The following is a 20,226-nucleotide window of genomic DNA, read 5'->3' as shown; positions in this document are numbered from 1 at the left end:
TAAACGCAGCAACTATTGCATACGCTTGTAGAGGCTGGTATTACCGCGGCTGCTGGCACCAGACTTGCCCTCTACTCGTTCATCAATGGAGCTTTTAAGTCCATTCCATTCTGATTACAAACCATAAAGGTTCATATCATTATTTCTAGTCACTACCTCCTCGTGCGGAGAGTGGGTAATTTGCGTGCCTGCTGCCTTCCTTGGATGTGGTAGCCGTTTCTAAGGCTCCCTCTCCGGAATCGAACCCTGATTCCCCGTTACCCGTCACAACCATGGTAGTCCGTTACACTACCATCATAGGTTGATAGGTCAGAAATTCGGAAGTTCCGTCCCCAAGCCGAAGCTATCTGGGATCTTTCAGTTACTAGGACTCATCACGGGATGTGTCTGTACTTAGCAAATCACCCGGTGTAGTCTTGTAAAAGTCTCCGACAGTGTCGGACAATCAGCATGCATTAGCTGCAGGGTTACCGCAGTTATTCATTTAGCTTGCAAATCAACTAATAGATAGTAACTGATTTAATGAGCCATTCGCGGTTCCACTTTTTCAAGCTTCGCTTGCACATGCATGGCTTAGTCTTTCAGACAAGCATATGGCAACTGACAGGATCAATCAGTTTAATTGTACTTTGAACAATCTTTCGATTTGTTCGAATTTAGAAAGACATAGCCTTGCGGCCTCGTCAATCTTGCTTTGAGCTTTTTAAATCACGAAGAGTTTCAATGCATGCTTTGGCATGGCTACTAGTTACTACACAGTACTCTACACACTTAGAGTTACCCACGATTACACATTTCACATGCTGATGTTTCGGCTCGCGCGTACTAGAAACAGCATAATACTATGTGTACTGGTAGATAGCGCTCTGTGAGCATTTCCCATGAGCAGGTTTTGCCCTCCAAATCTCTGTTCTACTGTTACCAATACCGGCTAACAACTGTATCATACTAGGGAGAATTGACTCATTATTTAAAAACCAGATGTTCACATGTCGATGTTTCGGCTCTCGCCTACTAGAAACAACATAATACTAGTCTGTTAAAAATCTCAATCACGCCGCCTCTTCAGATACAGAAGTTTTACCTTTTATTGGTTAGAGAACAGCTTTCCAGCTGTCGACATGGTTACTAGTAACAACACCGTACTCAACACAAAAACTTTTCAACTTCACAACTTTCACATGCTGATGTTTCTGCTTTCGCATACTAGAAACAGCATAATACTTATTGTTTTGTCAAGTAATTTGTGTGTCTTTCCCATGTGAAGTTTCACCGGTCAACAATGTTTCCCTGACCAATTACGGCTACTAGTAGCTGTATAATACTAGGGAAAATGATTGAGGATTTAATATCAGATTTTCACATGTTGATGTTTCGGCTTTCGCCTACTAGAAACAACATAATACTAGTCTGCTAAGAAATCTCGCTCAAATTGCCTTTTCACATACAGAAGTTTCACCTTCTATTGGTTAGAGAACAGTTCTCAGCTGTCGACATGGTTACTAGTAACAACATCGTACTCAACACAAAAATTCTTCAACTTCACAACTTTCACATGCTGATGTTTCTGCTTTCGCGTACTAGAAACAGCATAATACTTATTGCTTTGTCAAGAAGTGTGTGTGTCTTTCCCATGCGAAAGTTTCACCGGTCAGCAATAATTGCCGTGTCCAATTAAGGTTACTCATAGCTGTATAATACTAGGGAAAATGATTGAGGATTTAATATCAGATTTTCACATGTTGATGTTTCGGCTTTCGCCTACTAGAAACAACATAATACTAGTCTGCTAATAAATCTCGCTCAAATTGCCTTTTCACATACAGAAGTTTCACCTCTTCTTGGTCACTGTACAGATGATGCTGTCTGTTCTTTATTTGGTTCTGCTTATTATAAGGAGGGGCATCACTCCTTCCTCCTTGGTTTGCATGCATTAAGCCTGCTTTGTGAAAAGCGTATCTTTCTAGCTTTTCTTCGCCTTACTCGAGTAGGACGATACAATCCAGACATTAGTCAGTCTTGGTGTAAAGTCACTGAGTATTATTCGGTTCTGCTTTATTCAGCAATATGCTGTATAATTGTTGTAATTTGCGAACATATTTGTTCTCAGTTCCGAACTACTAGCGACGACAGATTACCAGCGGTCATGAGCCATCAAGGTAGTTCTTTGGTGCATCAAGTAGAGAGGTGCCATCAAACAACACTTCCCTAATAATGCTACACACATAGAATTTGCTACAGTGCAGCTTTTTACTTTGCAAAATTTGCGCACAAATTTTGCATAGAATAAATGTTTTATCAAGATTTTTAGATCCCCTCCCTTGAGAGAACGTTACTCCTTTAAGTGAACACCCCGCGGCGTCCTGTTGTTATTGCTTATAACCATTTCGCAAGCCGGAGGCATAATGCACTACGCAAGCCGCTACTTTGGCACAGAGGCACCTAGTTTTACACCCGGGACTTCAGGTGGCCCAGTTTTACACCCAGTACAGCGGTGCCAGTTGGTAACCCGGTGGATCCTCGGAGACCAGACATTATCATAGATCAAACCCGATGTATGCTACTCCTGAACGTATAGTATCTCCACTGTGCAATGAAATTATCGTTCGTTTCGGGCCTTCCTATACGTTCAGCAGACAATCGCTAGGAATTCACCTCGTGACCCGTGGTGACCACACTGGATTTCAAGTTTATTGATTTGGACAGACCTGTCATTTATTTTGCTTTTCAGCTTCAGTTCTGCTCGATCTAGCTTGCCTAAGGCTTGATCTCGCTTTGCTCACCCCTGTAGGAGCCTCTACTAGTACCACTCGGAGTAATGGGGAATCCACCAGACCTAATCGATGAATGCCATCAAACAACAAACATCATACCCGGCTTCATCAGGCATATTTTATTACTTCCGAGAGGTACTTTAGTATCAGATCTTTCTCCATGCCTCTTATGAGGACCCGTCAGACCTTTCGGTTTATCGTTTAGCTTCAGTCCTGCTCGATCTAGCTTTCCCAAGGCTCGATCTAGCTCTATTCGCCCCACTAGAGGGCTCTCTAAGACCCCTCGGTCTTAGTGTTAGCTCCGGTACTGCTCGGTCGTGCTTGCTGAAGGCCCGACCCAGCTTTAGTTAGATTCTCGTACTTTCTCTTGGCCTCTCTAGGAGGACCAGACAGACCTCTCGGTCTATCGTTTAGCTTCAGTCCTGCTCGATCTAGCTTGCCCAAGGCTTGATCAAGCTCTATTCGCCCCGCTAGAGGGCTCTCTAAGACCCCTCGGTCTTAGTGTTATCTTCTGTAATGCCTAACCAAGCTTACTACAGGCCTTGGTCAGGTCTTTATCGGTCACCGATTAGTAACAGACCAATCATAGGGCCTTCCACCCTATCCGGGTTGAGGTCTTTAGTCCAGCCATATTTTGACAAGACACCTCTCCCTAATAATGCCCCACACATAGAATTACTGTCCATGCAGTATTTAACTTGTGTTTTTTTCTAAAATTTGATTTTCACTTTTTGGAGGTTCATTTGCTCCTCTGACACTCTTTCAGCTTCAATCTTACTCGATCTAGCTTTCCCAAGGCTCGATCTAGCTCTATTCGCCCCACTAGAGGGCTCTCTAAGACACTTCGGTCTTAGTGTTAGCTCCGGTCTTGCTCAATCGTGCTTGCTGAAGGCGCGATCAAGCTTTAGTTAGCTTCTCGTACTTCCTCTTGGCCTCTCTAGGAGGACCAGACAGACCTCTCGGTCTATCGTTTAGCTTCAGTCCTGCTCGATCTAGCTTTCCCAAGGCTCGATCTAGCTCTATTCGCCCTGCTAGAGGGCTCTCTAAGACCCCTCGGTCTTAGTGTTAGCTCCGGTACAGCTCGGTCGTGCTTGCTGAAGGCCCGATCAAGCTTTAGTTAGATTCTCGTACTTTCTCTTGGCCTCTCTAGGAGGACCAGACAGACCTCTCGGTCTATCGTTTAGCTTCAGTCCTGCTTGATCTAGCTTTCCCAAGGCTCGATCTAGCTCTATTCGCCCTGCTAGAGGGCTCTCTAAGACCCCTCGGTCTTAGTGTTAGCTCCGGTACAGCTCGGTCGTGCTTGCTGAAGGCCCGATCAAGCTTTAGTTAGCTTCTCGTACTTTCTCTTGGCCTCTCTAGGAGGACCAGACAGACCTCTCGGTCTATCGTTTAGCTTCAGTCCTGCTCGATCTGGCTTTCCCAAGGCTCGATCTAGATCTATTCGCCCTGCTAGAGGGCTCTCTAAGACCCCTCGGTCTTAGTGTTAGCTCCGGTACAGCTCGGTCGTGCTTGCTGAAGGCCTGATCAAGCTTTAGTTAGCTTCTCGTACTTTCTCTTGGCCTCTCTAGGAGGACCAGACAGACCTTTCGGTCTCTTGCTTAGCTTCAGTCCTGCTCGATCTAGCTTTCCCAAGGCTCGATCTAGCTCTATTCGCCCCGCTAGAGGGCTCTCTAAGACCCCTCGGTCTTAGTGTTAACTCCTGTAATGCCTAACCAAGCTTACTACAGGCCTTGGTCAGGTCTTTATCGGTCACCGATTAGTAACAGACCGATCATGGGGCCTTCCACCCTATCCGGGTTGAGGTCTTTAGTCCAGCCATATTTTGACAAGACACCTCCCCCTAATAATGCCCCACACATAGAAATACTGTCCATGCAGTATTTAACTTGTGTTTTTTCTAAAATTTGATTTTCACTTTTTGGAGGTTCATTTGCTCCTCTAACACTCTTTCAGCTTCAATCTTACTCGATCTAGCTTTCCCAAGGCTCGATCTAGCTCTATTCGCCCCACCAGAGGGCTCTCTAAGACACTTCGGTCTTAGTGTTAGCTCCGGTCTTGCTCAATCGTGCTTGCTGAAGGCGCGATCAAGCTTTAGTTAGCTTCTCGTACTTTCTCTTGGCCTCTCTAGGAGGACCAGACAGACCTCTCGGTCTATCGTTTAGCTTCAGTCCTGCTCGATCTAGCTTTCCCAAGGCTCGATCTAGCTCTATTCGCCCCGCTAGAGGGCTCTCTAAGACCCCTCGGTCTTAGTGTTAGCTCCGGTACAGCTCGGTCGTGCTTGCTGAAGGCCCGATCAAGCTTTAGTTGGCTTCTCGTACTTTCTCTTGGCCTCTCTAGGAGGACCAGACAGACCTCTCGGTCTCTTGCTTAGCTTCAGTCCTGCTCGATCTAGCTTGCCCAAGGCTTGATCAAGCTCTATTCGCCCCGCTAGAGGGCTCTCTAAGACCCCTCGGTCTTAGTGTTAGCTCCGGTACAGCTCGGTCGTGCTTGCTGAAGGCCCGATCAAGCTTTAGTTAGCTTCTCGTTTTTTCTCTTGGCCTCTCTAGGAGGACCAGACAGACCTCTCGGTCTATCGTTTAGCTTCAGTCCTGCTCGATCTAGCTTTCCCAAGGCTCGATCTAGCTCTATTCGCCCCGCTAGAGGGCTCTCTAAGACCCCTCGGTCTTAGTGTTAGCTCCGGTACAGCTCGGTCGTGCTTGCTGAAGGCCCGATCAAGCTTTAGTTGGCTTCTCGTACTTTCTCTTGGCCTCTCTAGGAGGACCAGACAGACCTCTCGGTCTATCCTTTAGCTTCAGTCCTGCTCGATCTAGCTTTCCCAAGGCTCGATCTAGCTCTATTCGCCCCGCTAGAGGGCTCTCTAAGACCCCTCGGTCTTAGTGTTATCTCCTGTAATGCCTAACCAAGCTTACTACAGGCCTTGGTCAGGTCTTTATCGGTCACCGATTAGTAACAGACCGATCATAGGGCCTTCCACCCTATCTGGGTTGAGGTCTTTAGTCCAGCCATATTTTGACAAGACACCTCCCCCTAATAATGCCCCACACATAGAATTACTGTTTATGCAGCTTTTCACTTGTGAAATTTTTAATTTTCCCAATTATTATAGAATAAGTGTTTGCGCAGCTTTTCATAGGTCGAGCTCTAGCTAGCTAGCTCAAGCTAGCTAGCTAGCTCAAGCTCAAGCTATCTAGCTCAAGCTCAAGCCAGCTAGCTCAAGCTCAAGCTAGCTAGCTAGCTCAAGCTCAAGCTAGCTAGCTAGCTCAAGCTCAAGCTAGCTAGCTCAAGCTCAAGCTAGCTAGCTCAAGCTCAAGCTAGCTAGCTAGCTCAAGCTCAAGCTCAAGCTAGCTAGCTCAAGCTCAAGCTCAAGCTAGCTAGCTAGCTCAAGCTCAAGCTAGCTAGCTAGCTCAAGCTCAAGCTAGCTAGCTAGCTCAAGCTCAAGCTAGCTAGCTCAAGCTCAAGCTCAAGCTCAAGCTAGCTAGCTAGCTCAAGCTAGCTAGCTAGCTCAAGCTCAAGCTAGCTAGCTAGCTCAAGTTCAAGCTAGCTAGCTAGCTCAAGCTCAAGCTAGCTAGCTAGCTCAAGCTCAAGCTAGCTAGCTCAAGCTCAAGCTAGCTAGCTCAAGCTCAAGCTAGCTAGCTAGCTCAAGCTCAAGCTCAAGCTAGCTAGCTCAAGCTCAAGCTCAAGCTAGCTAGCTAGCTCAAGCTCAAGCTAGCTAGCTAGCTCAAGCTCAAGCTCAAGCTAGCTAGCTAGCTCAAGTTCAAGCTAGCTAGCTAGCTCAAGCTCAAGCTAGCTAGCTCAAGCTCAAGCTAGCTAGCTCAAGCTCAAGCCAGCTAGCTCAAGCTCAAGCTCAAGCTAGCTAGCTAGCTCAAGCACAAGCTAGCTAGCTAGCTCAATCTCAAGCTAGCTAGCTCAAGCTCAAGCTAGCTAGCTCAAGCTCAAGCTAGCTAGCTAGCTCAAGCTCAAGCTCAAGCTAGCTAGCTCAAGCTCAAGCTCAAGCTAGCTAGCTAGCTCAAGCTCAAGCTAGCTAGCTAGCTCAAGCTCAAGCTCAAGCTAGCTAGCTCAAGCTCAAGCTCAAGCTAGCTAGCTAGCTCAAGCTCAAGCTGGCTAGCTAGCTCAAGCTCAAGCTAGCTAGCTAGCTCAAGCTCAAGCTAGCTAGCTCAAGCTCAAGCTCAAGCTCAAGCTAGCTAGCTAGCTCAAGCTAGCTAGCTAGCTCAAGCTCAAGCTAGCTAGCTAGCTCAAGTTCAAGCTAGCTAGCTAGCTCAAGCTCAAGCTAGCTAGCTAGCTCAAGCTCAAGCTAGCTAGCTCAAGCTCAAGCTAGCTAGCTCAAGCTCAAGCTAGCTAGCTAGCTCAAGCTCAAGCTCAAGCTAGCTAGCTCAAGCTCAAGCTCAAGCTAGCTAGCTAGCTCAAGCTCAAGCTAGCTAGCTAGCTCAAGCTCAAGCTAGCTAGCTAGCTCAAGTTCAAGCTAGCTAGCTAGCTCAAGCTCAAGCTAGCTAGCTCAAGCTCAAGCTAGCTAGCTCAAACTCAAGCTAGCTAGCTAGCTCAAGTTCAAGCTAGCTAGCTAGCTCAAGCTCAAGCTAGCTAGCTAGCTCAAGCTCAAGCTAGCTAGCTCAAGCTCAAGCTAGCTAGCTCAAGCTCCAGCTAGCTAGCTAGCTCAAGCTCAAGCTCAAGCTAGCTAGCTCAAGCTCAAGCTCAAGCTAGCTAGCTAGCTCAAGCTCAAGCTAGCTAGCTAGCTCAAGCTCAAGCTAGCTAGCTAGCTCAAGTTCAAGCTAGCTAGCTAGCTCAAGCTCAAGCTAGCTAGCTCAAGCTCAAGCTAGCTAGCTCAAGCTCAAGCCAGCTAGCTCAAGCTCAAGCTCAAGCTAGCTAGCTAGCTCAAGCACAAGCTTGCTAGCTAGCTCAAGCTCAAGCTAGCTAGCTCAAGCTCAAGCTAGCTAGCTCAAGCTCAAGCTAGCTAGCTCAAGCTCAAGCTCAAGCTAGCTAGCTAGCTCAAGCACAAGCTTGCTAGCTAGCTCAAGCTCAAGCTAGCTAGCTCAAGCTCAAGCTAGCTAGCTCAAGCTCAAGCTAGCTAGCTAGCTCAAGCTCAAGCTCAAGCTAGCTAGCTCAAGCTCAAGCTCAAGCTAGCTAGCTAGCTCAAGCTCAAGCTAGCTAGCTAGCTCAAGCTCAAGCTAGCTAGCTAGCTCAAGCTCAAGCTAGCTAGCTCAAGCTCAAGCTCAAGCTAGCTAGCTAGCTCAAGCTAGCTAGCTAGCTCAAGCTCAAGCTAGCTAGCTAGCTCAAGTTCAAGCTAGCTAGCTAGCTCAAGCTCAAGCTAGCTAGCTAGCTCAAGCTCAAGCTAGCTAGCTCAAGCTCAAGCTAGCTAGCTCAAGCTCAAGCTAGCTAGCTAGCTCAAGCTCAAGCTCAAGCTAGCTAGCTCAAGCTCAAGCTCAAGCTAGCTAGCTAGCTCAAGCTCAAGCTAGCTAGCTAGCTCAAGCTCAAGCTAGCTAGCTAGCTCAAGTTCAAGCTAGCTAGCTAGCTCAAGCTCAAGCTAGCTAGCTCAAGCTCAAGCTAGCTAGCTCAAGCTCAAGCCAGCTAGCTCAAGCTCAAGCTCAAGCTAGCTAGCTAGCTCAAGCACAAGCTAGCTAGCTAGCTCAAGCTCAAGCTAGCTAGCTCAAGCTCAAGCTAGCTAGCTCAAGCTCAAGCTAGCTAGCTAGCTCAAGCTCAAGCTCAAGCTAGCTAGCTCAAGCTCAAGCTCAAGCTAGCTAGCTAGCTCAAGCTCAAGCTAGCTAGCTAGCTCAAGCTCAAGCTAGCTAGCTCAAGCTCAAGCTCAAGCTAGCTAGCTAGCTCAAGCTCAAGCTAGCTAGCTAGCTCAAGCTCAAGCTAGCTAGCTAGCTCAAGCTCAAGCTAGCTAGCTCAAGCTCAAGCTCAAGCTCAAGCTAGCTAGCTAGCTCAAGCTAGCTAGCTAGCTCAAGCTCAAGCTAGCTAGCTAGCTCAAGTTCAAGCTAGCTAGCTAGCTCAAGCTCAAGCTAGCTAGCTAGCTCAAGCTCAAGCTAGCTAGCTCAAGCTCAAGCTAGCTAGCTCAAGCTCAAGCTAGCTAGCTAGCTCAAGCTCAAGCTCAAGCTAGCTAGCTCAAGCTCAAGCTCAAGCTAGCTAGCTAGCTCAAGCTCAAGCTAGCTAGCTAGCTCAAGCTCAAGCTAGCTAGCTAGCTCAAGTTCAAGCTAGCTAGCTAGCTCAAGCTCAAGCTAGCTAGCTCAAGCTCAAGCTAGCTAGCTCAAACTCAAGCTAGCTAGCTAGCTCAAGTTCAAGCTAGCTAGCTAGCTCAAGCTCAAGCTAGCTAGCTAGCTCAAGCTCAAGCTAGCTAGCTCAAGCTCAAGCTAGCTAGCTCAAGCTCAAGCTAGCTAGCTAGCTCAAGCTCAAGCTCAAGCTAGCTAGCTCAAGCTCAAGCTCAAGCTAGCTAGCTAGCTCAAGCTCAAGCTAGCTAGCTAGCTCAAGCTCAAGCTAGCTAGCTAGCTCAAGTTCAAGCTAGCTAGCTAGCTCAAGCTCAAGCTAGCTAGCTCAAGCTCAAGCTAGCTAGCTCAAGCTCAAGCCAGCTAGCTCAAGCTCAAGCTCAAGCTAGCTAGCTAGCTCAAGCACAAGCTTGCTAGCTAGCTCAAGCTCAAGCTAGCTAGCTCAAGCTCAAGCTAGCTAGCTCAAGCTCAAGCTAGCTAGCTCAAGCTCAAGCTCAAGCTAGCTAGCTAGCTCAAGCACAAGCTTGCTAGCTAGCTCAAGCTCAAGCTAGCTAGCTCAAGCTCAAGCTAGCTAGCTCAAGCTCAAGCTAGCTAGCTAGCTCAAGCTCAAGCTCAAGCTAGCTAGCTCAAGCTCAAGCTCAAGCTAGCTAGCTAGCTCAAGCTCAAGCTAGCTAGCTAGCTCAAGCTCAAGCTAGCTAGCTAGCTCAAGCTCAAGCTAGCTAGCTCAAGCTCAAGCTCAAGCTAGCTAGCTAGCTCAAGCTAGCTAGCTAGCTCAAGCTCAAGCTAGCTAGCTAGCTCAAGTTCAAGCTAGCTAGCTAGCTCAAGCTCAAGCTAGCTAGCTAGCTCAAGCTCAAGCTATCTAGCTCAAGCTCAAGCTAGCTAGCTCAAGCTCAAGCTAGCTAGCTAGCTCAAGCTCAAGCTCAAGCTAGCTAGCTCAAGCTCAAGCTCAAGCTAGCTAGCTAGCTCAAGCTCAAGCTAGCTAGCTAGCTCAAGCTCAAGCTAGCTAGCTAGCTCAAGTTCAAGCTAGCTAGCTAGCTCAAGCTCAAGCTAGCTAGCTCAAGCTCAAGCTAGCTAGCTCAAGCTCAAGCCAGCTAGCTCAAGCTCAAGCTCAAGCTAGCTAGCTAGCTCAAGCTCAAGCTCAAGCTCAAGCTAGCTAGCTAGCTCAAGTTCAAGCTAGCTAGCTAGCTCAAGCTCAAGCTAGCTAGCTCAAGCTCAAGCTAGCTAGCTCAAGCTCAAGCCAGCTAGCTCAAGCTCAAGCTCAAGCTAGCTAGCTAGCTCAAGCTCAAGCTAGCTAGCTCAAGCTCAAGCTAGCTAGCTAGCTAGCTCAAGCTCAAGCTCAAGCTAGCTAGCTCAAGCTCAAGCTCAAGCTAGCTAGCTCAAGCTCAAGCTCAAGCTAGCTAGCTCAAGCTCAAGCTCAAGCTAGCTAGCTCAAGCCCAAGCTCAAGCTAGCTAGCTAGCTCAAGCTCAAGCTAGCTAGCTCAAGCTCAAGCTCAAGCTCAAGCTAGCTAGCTAGCTAGCTCAAGCTCAAGCTCAAGCTAGCTAGCTAGCTCAAGCTCAAGCTAGCTAGCTCAAGCTCAAGCTAGCTAGCTAGCTCAAGTTCAAGCTAGCTAGCTAGCTCAAGCTCAAGCTAGCTAGCTAGCTCAAGCTCAAGCTAGCTAGCTCAAGCTCAAGCTAGCTAGCTCAAGCTCAAGCTAGCTAGCTAGCTCAAGCTCAAGCTCAAGCTAGCTAGCTCAAGCTCAAGCTCAAGCTAGCTAGCTAGCTCAAGCTCAAGCTAGCTAGCTAGCTCAAGCTCAAGCTAGCTAGCTAGCTCAAGTTCAAGCTAGCTAGCTAGCTCAAGCTCAAGCTAGCTAGCTCAAGCTCAAGCTAGCTAGCTCAAACTCAAGCTAGCTAGCTAGCTCAAGTTCAAGCTAGCTAGCTAGCTCAAGCTCAAGCTAGCTAGCTAGCTCAAGCTCAAGCTAGCTAGCTCAAGCTCAAGCTAGCTAGCTCAAGCTCAAGCTAGCTAGCTAGCTCAAGCTCAAGCTCAAGCTAGCTAGCTCAAGCTCAAGCTCAAGCTAGCTAGCTAGCTCAAGCTCAAGCTAGCTAGCTAGCTCAAGCTCAAGCTAGCTAGCTAGCTCAAGTTCAAGCTAGCTAGCTAGGTCAAGCTCAAGCTAGCTAGCTCAAGCTCAAGCTAGCTAGCTCAAGCTCAAGCCAGCTAGCTCAAGCTCAAGCTCAAGCTAGCTAGCTAGCTCAAGCACAAGCTTGCTAGCTAGCTCAAGCTCAAGCTAGCTAGCTCAAGCTCAAGCTAGCTAGCTCAAGCTCAAGCTAGCTAGCTCAAGCTCAAGCTCAAGCTAGCTAGCTAGCTCAAGCACAAGCTTGCTAGCTAGCTCAAGCTCAAGCTAGCTAGCTCAAGCTCAAGCTAGCTAGCTCAAGCTCAAGCTAGCTAGCTAGCTCAAGCTCAAGCTCAAGCTAGCTAGCTCAAGCTCAAGCTCAAGCTAGCTAGCTAGCTCAAGCTCAAGCTAGCTAGCTAGCTCAAGCTCAAGCTAGCTAGCTAGCTCAAGCTCAAGCTAGCTAGCTCAAGCTCAAGCTCAAGCTAGCTAGCTAGCTCAAGCTAGCTAGCTAGCTCAAGCTCAAGCTAGCTAGCTAGCTCAAGTTCAAGCTAGCTAGCTAGCTCAAGCTCAAGCTAGCTAGCTAGCTCAAGCTCAAGCTAGCTAGCTCAAGCTCAAGCTAGCTAGCTCAAGCTCAAGCTAGCTAGCTAGCTCAAGCTCAAGCTCAAGCTAGCTAGCTCAAGCTCAAGCTCAAGCTAGCTAGCTAGCTCAAGCTCAAGCTAGCTAGCTAGCTCAAGCTCAAGCTAGCTAGCTAGCTCAAGTTCAAGCTAGCTAGCTAGCTCAAGCTCAAGCTAGCTAGCTCAAGCTCAAGCTAGCTAGCTCAAGCTCAAGCCAGCTAGCTCAAGCTCAAGCTCAAGCTAGCTAGCTAGCTCAAGCTCAAGCTCAAGCTAGCTAGCTAGCTCAAGTTCAAGCTAGCTAGCTAGCTCAAGCTCAAGCTAGCTAGCTCAAGCTCAAGCTAGCTAGCTCAAGCTCAAGCCAGCTAGCTCAAGCTCAATCTCAAGCTAGCTAGCTAGCTCAAGCTCAAGCTAGCTAGCTCAAGCTCAAGCTAGCTAGCTAGCTAGCTCAAGCTCAAGCTCAAGCTAGCTAGCTCAAGCTCAAGCTCAAGCTAGCTAGCTCAAGCTCAAGCTCAAGCTAGCTAGCTCAAGCTCAAGCTCAAGCTAGCTAGCTCAAGCTCAAGCTCAAGCTAGCTAGCTAGCTCAAGCTCAAGCTAGCTAGCTCAAGCTCAAGCTCAAGCTCAAGCTAGCTAGCTAGCTAGCTCAAGCTCAAGCTCAAGCTAGCTAGCTAGCTCAAGCTCAAGCTAGCTAGCTCAAGCTCAAGCCAGCTAGCTCAAGCTCAAGCTCAAGCTAGCTAGCTAGCTCAAGCTCAAGCTAGCTAGCTCAAGCTCAAGCCAGCTAGCTCAAGCTCAAGCTCAAGCTCAAGCTAGCTAGCTAGCTCAAGCTCAAGCTAGATAGCTAGCTCAAGCTAGCTAGCTAGCTCAAGCTCAAGCTCAAGCTAGCTAGCTAGCTAGCTCAAGCTCAAGCTAGCTAGCTCAAGCTCAAGCCAGCTAGCTCAAGCTCAAGCTCAAGCTAGCTAGCTAGCTCAAGCTCAAGCTAGCTAGCTCAAGCTCAAGCTCAAGCGAGCTAGCTAGCTCAAGCTCAAGCTAGCTAGCTAGCTCAAGCTCAAGCTAGCTAACTCAAGCTAACTCAGCTAGCTCAAGCTAACTCAAGCTAGCTAAAGCTAACTCAAGCTAACTCAAGCTAACTCAAGCTAACTCAAGCTAGCTAAAGCTAACTCAAGCTAACTCAAGCTAACCCGAGCTAACTCAAGCTAGCTCAAGCTAACCCAAGCTAGCTAAAGCTAACTCAAGCTAACTCAAGCTAATTCAAGCTAACTCAAGCTAACTCAAGCTAACTCAAGCTAACTCAAGCTAGCTAAAGCTAACTCAAGCTAACTCAAGCTAACTCAAGCTAACCCGAGCTAACTCAAGCTAACTGAAGGTAGCTAAAGCTAGTTCAAGCTAACTCAAGCTAGCTAAAGCTAAGACAAGCTAACTCAAGCTAACTCAAGCTAACTCAAGCTAACTCAAGCTAACTCAAGCTAGTTCAAGCTAACTCAAGCTAACTCAAGCTAACTCAAGCTAGCTAAAGCTAACTCAAGCTAACTCAAGCTAACTCAAGCTAACCCGAGCTAACTCAAGCTAACTCAAGGTAGCTAAAGCTAGTTCAAGCTAACTCAAGCTAGCTAAAGCTAAGACAAGCTAACTCAAGCTAACTCAAGCTAACTCAAGCTAACTCAAGCTAACTCAAGCTAGTTCAAGCTAACTCAAGCTAGCTAAAGCTAACTCAAGCTAACTCAAGCTAACTCAAGCTAGCTCAAGCTAACTCAAGCTAGTTCAAGCTAACTCAAGCTAGCTAAAGCTAACTCAAGCTAACTCAAGCTAACTCAAGCTAACTCAAGCTAGCTAAAGCTAACTCAAGCTAACTCAAGCTAACCCGAGCTAACTCAAGCTAGCTCAAGCTAACCCAAGCTAGCTAAAGCTAACTCAAGCTAACTCAAGCTAATTCAAGCTAACTCAAGCTAACTCAAGCTAACTCAAGCTAACTCAAGCTAGCTAAAGCTAACTCAAGCTAACTCAAGCTAACTCAAGCTAACCCGAGCTAACTCAAGCTAACTCAAGGTAGCTAAAGCTAGTTCAAGCTAACTCAAGCTAGCTAAAGCTAAGACAAGCTAACTCAAGCTAACTCAAGCTAACTCAAGCTAACTCAAGCTAACTCAAGCTAACTCAAGCTAGCTAAAGCTAACTCAAGCTAACTCAAGCTAACTCAAGCTAACCCGAGCTAACTCAAGCTAACTCAAGGTAGCTAAAGCTAGTTCAAGCTAACTCAAGCTAGCTAAAGCTAAGACAAGCTAACTCAAGCTAACTCAAGCTAACTCAAGCTAACTCAAGCTAACTAAAGCTAGTTCAAGCTAACTCAAGCTAGCTAAAGCTAACTCAAGCTAACTCAAGCTAACTCAAGCTAGCTCAAGCTAACTCAAGCTAGTTCAAGCTAACTCAAGCTAGCTAAAGCTAACTCAAGCTAACTCAAGCTAACTCAAGCTAACTCAAGCTAGCTAAAGCTAACTCAAGCTAACTCAAGCTAACCCGAGCTAACTCAAGCTAGCTCAAGCTAACCCAAGCTAGCTAAAGCTAACTCAAGCTAACTCAAGCTAATTCAAGCTAACTCAAGCTAACTCAAGCTAACTCAAGCTAACTCAAGCTAGCTAAAGCTAACTCAAGCTAACTCAAGCTAACTCAAGCTAACCCGAGCTAACTCAAGCTAACTCAAGGTAGCTAAAGCTAGTTCAAGCTAACTCAAGCTAGCTAAAGCTAAGACAAGCTAACTCAAGCTAACTCAAGCTAACTCAAGCTAACTCAAGCTAACTCAAGCTAACTCAAGCTAGTTCAAGCTAACTCAAGCTAACTCAAGCTAACTCAAGCTAGCTAAAGCTAACTCAAGCTAACTCAAGCTAACTCAAGCTAACCCGAGCTAACTCAAGCTAACTCAAGGTAGCTAAAGCTAGTTCAAGCTAGCTCAAGCTAGCTAAAGCTAAGACAAGCTAACTCAAGCTAACTCAAGCTAACTCAAGCTAACTCAAGCTAGTTCAAGCTAACTCAAGCTAGCTAAAGCTAACTCAAGCTAACTCAAGCTAACTCAAGCTAGCTCAAGCTAACTCAAGCTAGTTCAAGCTAACTCAAGCTAGCTAAAGCTAACTCAAGCTAACTCAAGCTAACTCAAGCTAGCTCAAGCTAACTCAAGCTAACTCAAGCTAACTCAAGCTAACCCGAGCTAACTCAAGCTAACTCAAGGTAGCTAAAGCTAGTTCAAGCTAGCTCAAGCTAGCTAAAGCTAAGACAAGCTAACTCAAGCTAACTCAAGCTAACTCAAGCTAACTCAAGCTAGTTCAAGCTAACTCAAGCTAGCTAAAGCTAACTCAAGCTAACTCAAGCTAACTCAAGCTAGCTCAAGCTAACTCAAGCTAGTTCAAGCTAACTCAAGCTAGCTAAAGCTAACTCAAGCTAACTCAAGCTAACTCAAGCTAGCTCAAGCTAACTCAAGCTAGTTCAAGCTAACTCAAGCTAGCTAAAGCTAACTCAAGCTAACTCAAGCTAACTCAAGCTAACTCAAGCTAGCTAAAGCTAACTCAAGCTAACTCAAGCTAACCCGAGCTAACTCAAGCTAGCTCAAGCTAACCCAAGCTAGCTAAAGCTAACTCAAGCTAACTCAAGCTAATTCAAGCTAACTCAAGCTAACTCAAGCTAACTCAAGCTAACTCAAGCTAGCTAAAGCTAACTCAAGCTAACTCAAGCTAACTCAAGCTAACCCGAGCTAACTCAAGCTAACTCAAGGTAGCTAAAGCTAGTTCAAGCTAACTCAAGCTAGCTAAAGCTAAGACAAGCTAACTCAAGCTAACTCAAGCTAACTGAAGCTAACTCAAGCTAACTCAAGCTAGTTCAAGCTAACTCAAGCTAACTCAAGCTAACTCAAGCTAGCTAAAGCTAACTCAAGCTAACTCAAGCTAACTCAAGCTAACCCGAGCTAACTCAAGCTAACTCAAGGTAGCTAAAGCTAGTTCAAGCTAGCTCAAGCTAGCTAAAGCTAAGACAAGCTAACTCAAGCTAACTCAAGCTAACTCAAGCTAGTTCAAGCTAACTCAAGCTAGCTAAAGCTAACTCAAGCTAACTCAAGCTAACTCAAGCTAGCTCAAGCTAACTCAAGCTAGTTCAAGCTAACTCAAGCTAGCTAAAGCTAACTCAAGCTAACTCAAGCTAACTCAAGCTAACTCAAGCTAGCTAAAGCTAACTCAAGCTAACTCAAGCTAACCCGAGCTAACTCAAGCTAGCTCAAGCTAACCCAAGCTAGCTAAAGCTAACTCAAGCTAACTCAAGCTAATTCAAGCTAACTCAAGCTAACTCAAGCTAACTCAAGCTAACTCAAGCTAGCTAAAGCTAACTCAAGCTAACTCAAGCTAACTCAAGCTAACCCGAGCTAACTCAAGCTAACTCAAGGTAGCTAAAGCTAGTTCAAGCTAACTCAAGCTAGCTAAAGCTAAGACAAGCTAACTCAAGCTAACTCAAGCTAACTCAAGCTAGCTAAAGCTAACTCAAGCTAACTCAAGCTAACTCAAGCTAACCCGAGCTAACTCAAGCTAACTCAAGGTAGCTAAAGCTAACTCAAGCTAACTCAAGCTAGCTCAAGCTAACTCAAGCTAGTTCAAGCTAACTCAAGCTAGCTAAAGCTAACTCAAGCTAACTCAAGCTAACTCAAGCTAACTCAAGCTAGTTCAAGCTAACTCAAGCTAGCTAAAGCTAACTCAAGCTAACTCAAGCTAACTCAAGCTAGCTCAAGCTAACTCAAGCTAGTTCAAGCTAACTCAAGCTAGCTAAAGCTAACTCAAGCTAACTCAAGCTAACTCAAGCTAACTCAAGCTAGCTAAAGCTAACTCAAGCTAACTCAAGCCAACCCGAGCTAACTCAAGCTAGCTCAAGCTAACCCAAGCTAGCTAAAGCTAACTCAAGCTAACTCAAGCTAATTCAAGCTAACTCAAGCTAACTCAAGCTAACTCAAGCTAACTCAAGCTAGCTAAAGCTAACTCAAGCTAACTCAAGCTAACTCAAGCTAACCCGAGCTAACTCAAGCTAACTCAAGGTAGCTAAAGCTAGTTCAAGCTAACTCAAGCTAGCTAAAGCTAAGACAAGCTAACTCAAGCTAACTCAAGCTAACTCAAGCTAACTCAAGCTAACTCAAGCTAACTCAAGCTAGCTAAAGCTAACTCAAGCTAACTCAAGCTAACTCAAGCTAACCCGAGCTAACTCAAGCTAACTCAAGGTAGCTAAAGCTAGTTCAAGCTAACTCAAGCTAGCTAAAGCTAAGACAAGCTAACTCAAGCTAACTCAAGCTAACTCAAGCTAACTCAAGCTAACTAAAGCTAGTTCAAGCTAACTCAAGCTAGCTAAAGCTAACTCAAGCTAACTCAAGCTAACTCAAGCTAGCTCAAGCTAACTCAAGCTAGTTCAAGCTAACTCAAGCTAGCTAAAGCTAACTCAAGCTAACTCAAGCTAACTCAAGCTAACTCAAGCTAGCTAAAGCTAACTCAAGCTAACTCAAGCTAACCCGAGCTAACTCAAGCTAGCTCAAGCTAACCCAAGCTAGCTAAAGCTAACTCAAGCTAACTCAAGCTAATTCAAGCTAACTCAAGCTAACTCAAGCTAACTCAAGCTAACTCAAGCTAGCTAAAGCTAACTCAAGCTAACTCAAGCTAACTCAAGCTAACCCGAGCTAACTCAAGCTAACTCAAGGTAGCTAAAGCTAGTTCAAGCTAACTCAAGCTAGCTAAAGCTAAGACAAGCTAACTCAAGCTAACTCAAGCTAACTCAAGCTAACTCAAGCTAACTCAAGCTAACTCAAGCTAGTTCAAGCTAACTCAAGCTAACTCAAGCTAACTCAAGCTAGCTAAAGCTAACTCAAGCTAACTCAAGCTAACTCAAGCTAACCCGAGCTAACTCAAGCTAACTCAAGGTAGCTAAAGCTAGTTCAAGCTAGCTCAAGCTAGCTAAAGCTAAGACAAGCTAACTCAAGCTAACTCAAGCTAACTCAAGCTAACTCAAGCTAGTTCAAGCTAACTCAAGCTAGCTAAAGCTAACTCAAGCTAACTCAAGCTAACTCAAGCTAGCTCAAGCTAACTCAAGCTAGTTCAAGCTAACTCAAGCTAGCTAAAGCTAACTCAAGCTAACTCAAGCTAACTCAAGCTAGCTCAAGCTAACTCAAGCTAACTCAAGCTAACTCAAGCTAACCCGAGCTAACTCAAGCTAACTCAAGGTAGCTAAAGCTAGTTCAAGCTAGCTCAAGCTAGCTAAAGCTAAGACAAGCTAACTCAAGCTAACTCAAGCTAACTCAAGCTAACTCAAGCTAGTTCAAGCTAACTCAAGCTAGCTAAAGCTAACTCAAGCTAACTCAAGCTAACTCAAGCTAGCTCAAGCTAACTCAAGCTAGTTCAAGCTAACTCAAGCTAGCTAAAGCTAACTCAAGCTAACTCAAGCTAACTCAAGCTAGCTCAAGCTAACTCAAGCTAGTTCAAGCTAACTCAAGCTAGCTAAAGCTAACTCAAGCTAACTCAAGCTAACTCAAGCTAACTCAAGCTAGCTAAAGCTAACTCAAGCTAACTCAAGCTAACCCGAGCTAACTCAAGCTAGCTCAAGCTAACCCAAGCTAGCTAAAGCTAACTCAAGCTAACTCAAGCTAATTCAAGCTAACTCAAGCTAACTCAAGCTAACTCAAGCTAACTCAAGCTAGCTAAAGCTAACTCAAGCTAACTCAAGCTAACTCAAGCTAACCCGAGCTAACTCAAGCTAACTCAAGGTAGCTAAAGCTAGTTCAAGCTAACTCAAGCTAGCTAAAGCTAAGACAAGCTAACTCAAGCTAACTCAAGCTAACTCAAGCTAACTCAAGCTAACTCAAGCTAGTTCAAGCTAACTCAAGCTAACTCAAGCTAACTCAAGCTAGCTAAAGCTAACTCAAGCTAACTCAAGCTAACTCAAGCTAACCCGAGCTAACTCAAGCTAACTCAAGGTAGCTAAAGCTAGTTCAAGCTAGCTCAAGCTAGCTAAAGCTAAGACAAGCTAACTCAAGCTAACTCAAGCTAACTCAAGCTAGTTCAAGCTAACTCAAGCTAGCTAAAGCTAACTCAAGCTAACTCAAGCTAACTCAAGCTAGCTCAAGCTAACTCAAGCTAGTTCAAGCTAACTCAAGCTAGCTAAAGCTAACTCAAGCTAACTCAAGCTAACTCAAGCTAACTCAAGCTAGCTAAAGCTAACTCAAGCTAACTCAAGCTAACCCGAGCTAACTCAAGCTAGCTCAAGCTAACCCAAGCTAGCTAAAGCTAACTCAAGCTAACTCAAGCTAATTCAAGCTAACTCAAGCTAACTCAAGCTAACTCAAGCTAACTCAAGCTAGCTAAAGCTAACTCAAGCTAACTCAAGCTAACTCAAGCTAACCCGAGCTAACTCAAGCTAACTCAAGGTAGCTAAAGCTAGTTCAAGCTAACTCAAGCTAGCTAAAGCTAAGACAAGCTAACTCAAGCTAACTCAAGCTAACTCAAGCTAACTCAAGCTAACTCAAGCTAACTCAAGCTAGTTCAAGCTAACTCAAGCTAACTCAAGCTAACTCAAGCTAGCTAAAGCTAACTCAAGCTAACTCAAGCTAACTCAAGCTAACCCGAGCTAACTCAAGCTAACTCAAGGTAGCTAAAGCTAGTTCAAGCTAACTCAAGCTAGCTAAAGCTAAGACAAGCTAACTCAAGCTAACTCAAGCTAACTCAAGCTAACTCAAGCTAACTAAAGCTAGTTCAAGCTAACTCAAGCTAGCTAAAGCTAACTCAAGCTAACTCAAGCTAACTCAAGCTAGCTCAAGCTAACTCAAGCTAGTTCAAGCTAACTCAAGCTAGCTAAAGCTAACTCAAGCTAACTCAAGCTAACTCAAGCTAACTCAAGCTAGCTAAAGCTAACTCAAGCTAACTCAAGCTAACCCGAGCTAACTCAAGCTAGCTCAAGCTAACCCAAGCTAGCTAAAGCTAACTCAAGCTAACTCAAGCTAATTCAAGCTAACTCAAGCTAACTCAAGCTAACTCAAGCTAACTCAAGCTAGCTAAAGCTAACTCAAGCTAACTCAAGCTAACTCAAGCTAACCCGAGCTAACTCAAGCTAACTCAAGGTAGCTAAAGCTAGTTCAAGCTAACTCAAGCTAGCTAAAGCTAAGACAAGCTAACTCAAGCTAACTCAAGCTAACTCAAGCTAACTCAAGCTAACTCAAGCTAGTTCAAGCTAACTTAATGAAGTTAACCCAAGCTAACTTGGGTTAATGAAGTCAAACTCAAGCTAACCCGAGCTAACTCAAGCTAACTCAAGCTAATTCAAGCTAACTCAAGCTAACTCAAGCTAATTCAAGCTAACTCAAGCTAATTCAAGCTAACTCAAGCTAGCTCAAGCTAACTCAAGCTAACCCAAGCTAACTTAAGCTAGCTTAAGCTAATTAAAGCTAATTAAAGCTAACTCAAGCTAACCCAAGCTAACTTAAGCTAGCTCTAGCTGGCTGCCACTGTTAGGCCATTTGGGAGCGCTTTTCTCGCACTCTGATTGGCTGCCACTGTTAGGCCATTTGG

The sequence above is a fragment of the Convolutriloba macropyga genome, unplaced genomic scaffold (genome assembly GCF_964194025.1).
Source record: "Convolutriloba macropyga unplaced genomic scaffold, txConMacr16.3 SCAFFOLD_1434, whole genome shotgun sequence".
Lineage (NCBI taxonomy): Eukaryota > Metazoa > Xenacoelomorpha > Acoela > Convolutidae > Convolutriloba > Convolutriloba macropyga.
This window is presented reverse-complemented; position numbering follows the sequence as displayed.